This window comes from Oncorhynchus gorbuscha, linkage group LG05 (genome assembly GCF_021184085.1).
Source record: "Oncorhynchus gorbuscha isolate QuinsamMale2020 ecotype Even-year linkage group LG05, OgorEven_v1.0, whole genome shotgun sequence".
Taxonomy (NCBI): domain Eukaryota; kingdom Metazoa; phylum Chordata; class Actinopteri; order Salmoniformes; family Salmonidae; genus Oncorhynchus; species Oncorhynchus gorbuscha.
Genome location: NC_060177.1, coordinates 7,559,373 through 7,563,879, shown reverse-complemented (window position 1 = coordinate 7,563,879; position 4,507 = coordinate 7,559,373).

Here is a 4,507-nt window from a genome sequence, read left to right as displayed (position 1 = left end):
CTCAGGCTATAAGCTGAGTGTTTTGAGGCAGAGGGGGGGTTTTCCTCAGGTTAGAAGCTGAGGGGTTTGAGGCAGAGAGGGGGTTTTCCTCAGGTTAGAAGCTGAGTGGTTTGAGGCAGAGAGGGGGTTTTCCTCAGGTTAGAAGCTGAGTGGTTTGAGGCAGAGAGGTGGTTTTCTTCAGGCTAGAAGCTGAGTGTTTTGAGGCAGAGAGGTGGTTCTCTTCAGGCTAGAAGCTGAGTGTTTTGAGGCAGAGAGGTGGTTTTCTTCAGGCTAGAAGCTGAGTGTTTTGAGGCAGAGAGGTGGTTTTCTTCAGGCTAGAAGCTGAGTGATTTGAGGTGTGCTACTGCCATACCTCGTGTTGTGGTAATCCCTAGACACGATGCAGTCTAACACCTTGCCATCTCACCCCCAACACACTTACACACACAAACACACACATTGCGTTGAGAGACCGCCAGACACTCTGACACATGTGCACGGACAGATACACATACACACCCACAACCACACCTTTAATTGCTTTGCAGTGGGTGTTCCAGTGAGGTCTGTCAAGGCGTCAGACAGGTGTTGTAGCACAGGGATCAAAGCTTCAGACAACCAGGGAATTACCACCAGGCTACACACACACACACACACACACACACACACACACACACACACACACACACACACACACACACACACACACACACACACACACACACACACACACACACCGGACCAACCAGCCTAAGCTCCTGAGAAGCCTCTGTCAATAGAAGATAAAGTACTCTCTCACCTCTGTGTGTGTGTGTGTGTGTGTGTGTGTGTGTGTGTGTGTGTGTGTGTGTGTGTGTGTGTGTGTGTGTGTGTGTGTGTGTGTGTGTGTGTGTGTGTGTGTGTGTGTGTGTGTGTGTGTAGGTGTGTGTGTGTGTGTGTGTGTAGGTGTGTGTGTGTGTGTGTGTGTGTGTGTAGGTGTGTGTGTGTGTGTGTAGGTGTGTAGGTGTGTGTGTGTAGGTGTGTAGGTGTGTAGGTGTGTGTGTGTGTGTAGGTGTGTGTAGGTGTTTGTGTGTAGGTGTGTGTGTGTTTGTGTGTAGGTGTGTGTGTGATTGTGTGTGTGTGTGTGTGTGTGTGTGTGTGTGTGTGTGTGTGTGTGTGTGTGTGTGTGTGTGTGTGTGTGTGTGTGTGTGTGTGTGTGTGTGTGTGTGTGTGTGTGTGTGTGTGTGTGTGTGTGTGTGTGTGTGTGTGTGAGAGAGAGTAAAGGAGAGAGAGCAAAAGAAAGAGCTAGAGTAAACTTCTCCTCCACCTGTCCACACACCACACATCTATCCAAATCCAGCCAACTCCTCTCTTGTGGGGGAGAAAACCACATGTCTGGCAATAGAACAGCAAATGTCTGGGTGGTGTACTGTACAAACAATCTGTTGTTCATCTCTGGCTTCCTAGTTTAAACGGTCTCTTGGAGCTTTGCATCCCAATACCATTCTCCCTCCCCCCTCCCCCCTCCCCTCCCCTCTCCTCCTCCTCCTCTCCCCTCCCCTCCCTCCTCTCCCCCTCTCCCCTCCCCTCCTCCTCCTCCCTCTCCCCTCCTCCCTCTCCTCCTCCTCCTCCTCCTCCCCCTCCTCTCCCCTCCCTCCCTCCTCCTCCTCCTCTCCTCCCTCTCCATCCCCTCCTCCTCCTCCTCTCCTCCTCCTCTCCTCCCCTCTCCCCTCCTCCTCCTCCTCTCCCTCCTCCTCTCCTCTCCCCTCCCCTCCTCCCCCTCCTCCTCTCCTCTCCTCTCCACTACCCCCCTCTCCTCCTCCTCTCCCCTCCCCTCTTGGCCCGTGTCCCAAGAGGAAGTCGGTAAGATGTAAATGTGTTCTTCCACAGATGGAACAGTAGTAGGAACAAGGACCGTCTAAGTGCTCTTATGGGCCGAGATTGTGTTCTGACTCCCACGGCTCCACTAGTTCTGCTACCCCAGCTGGTTTTCTATTGTGTTTCTGGGATCTTCATGATCCTCTGACGGAGAATGGAAGCTCGGCTCTGAATGATATACGCAACTCAACCTCCAAAGCAAATGGCGATATTTACAGCGGCTGCAGGCAGAAAATGATGGAGTGCAGTGGACGGCTCATAATAATGGCTTGAACGGAGAAAATGGCACTTCATACCATTCGACTTATGCCACTCCAGCCATTACCACGAGGCAGTCCTCCCCAATTAAGGTTTAAAACCAGGAACAGATATATCCCTTGGTTCACAATAGACCTGACTGCCATTGACCAGCACAAAAACATCCTGTGGCGTTTTCCATTAGCATCAAATAGCCCCTGTGATATACAACTTTTCAGGGAAGTTAGGAACCAATATACACAGGCAGTTAGGAAAGCAAATACTAGCTTTTTCAAACAGAAATTTGCATCCTGTAGCACAAACTCTAAAAAGTTTCAATAAGCATTTTTCTACAACTGGCCATGCTTTCCACCTGGCTACCCCTACCCCGGTCAACAGCCCTGCACCCCCCAGAACAACTTGCCCAAGCCTCCCCCATTTCTCTTTCACCCAAATCCAGATGACTGAAGTTCTGAAAGAGCTGCAAAATCTGGAGCCCTACAAATCACCCGGGCTAGACAATCGGGACCCTCTCTTAATAAAATTATCAGCCAAAATTGTTGCAACCCCTATTACTAGCCTGTTCAACCTCTCGTGTCGTCTGAGATGCCCAAAGATTGGAAAGCTGCCGCGGTCATCTCCCTCACTCATGCTGCCAAACATTCCTTCATAAAACCGACTATCCTCGACTTCGGCGATGTCATCTACAAAATAACCTCCAACACACTTCTCAGCAAATTGGATGCAGTCTATCACAGAGCCATCCGTTTTGTCACCAAAGCCCCATATACTACCCACCACTGCAACCTGTATGCTCTCGTTGGCTGGCCCTCGCTACATATTTGTCGCCAAACCCACTGGCTCCAGGACATCTATGTCTTTGCTAGGTAAAGCCCCGCCTTATCTCAGCTCACTGGTCACCAAGCAGCACCCACCCGTAGCACTACGAGTGGGTGCTGCAATGGGTGACCAGTGAGCTGAGATAAGGGGCTTTACCTAGAAGAGAGACTGGGTCAGGTCACAGTTGTAAATGTAGAACTTGTTCTCAACTAGCCTACCTGGTTAAATAAAGGTGAAATAAATAAAAATAAATACAATAAGGTGCAACTAACCTCCTGTGATGGAGGCCCTTTATTTAGGGGATTGCTGGGGCTGTATATACAGCTCATGGGTCTTGGTAAATATCATGCTCCATCGTCCTCAGTAACAGGTACAGCACTAGTTAAGTTGGGAGGCACAGAGAGAAAAGAAGACAGAGGGAGAGATAAAGAGATGAAAAGGAGAGGGAGACATTGGATCCTGATTAGATGTATTGTGTTGGAGTCATTCACTACCTGATGATACCGTTATGACGTTGGTGATGTTTGATCTGTGGGATCTAGAATGCAAACAAAAAGGTGCTGGCCTGTCTCATTTGCATAGATAGCAGAGACAGATGGTTCTGAAGAGAGTGGTGCGTAAACGGTTACTAAACACCCTGGGAGATATCTGACACAGACATCTGTTATAGACACACACACTTCCTATTCTCTTCTCTTCTCTCACACACACACACACACACACACACACACACACACACACACACACACACACACACACACACACACACACACACACACACACACACACACACACACACACACACTTCCCACCCCTCCCCACCATCACATCCCTCCCCCTCTGGTTTCCATGGCTGCCGCCTGCTCCCACGGGACACATCAATCATCTGTAAATTAGCCCCGTTCTCATGAGACGGGAGACCATAATGACATCGGTCACTACCACTGGCACACACAGAGACATTATCTCCATTGGTAGGAGCTGTATTGTTAGGGGTATGAGAAAGGGAGATGTCATCCTCCTTATATACATTGTCTAAATGTTGCACAAAGGTTGTCTGAAGGTTGTTAAAAGTGCATAGTCACTTTAGCATGCCGTTATCTACCTCAAATAACTTGTATCCCTGCACATTGATCTGGTACTGGTACTCCTTGTATATAGCTTCACATTGATCTGGTACTGGTACTCCCTGTATACAGCTCCACATTGATCTGGTACTGGTACTTCCTGTATATAGCTCCACATTGATCTGGTACTGGTTCTTCCTGTATATAGCTCCACATTGATCTGGTACTGGTACTCCCTGTATATAGCTCCACATTGATCTGGTACTGGTTCTTCCTGTATATAGCTCCACATTGATCTGGTACTGGTTCTTCCTGTATATAGCTCCACATTGATCTGGTACTGGTTCTTCCTGTATATAGCTCCACATTGATCTGGTACTGGTTCTTCCTGTATATAGCTCCACATTGATCTGGTACTGGTTCTTCCTGTATATAGCTCCACATTGATCTGGTACTGGTTCTTCCTGTATATAGCTCCACATTGATCTGGTACTAGTACTCCCTGTATATACTGTAGCTCCACATTG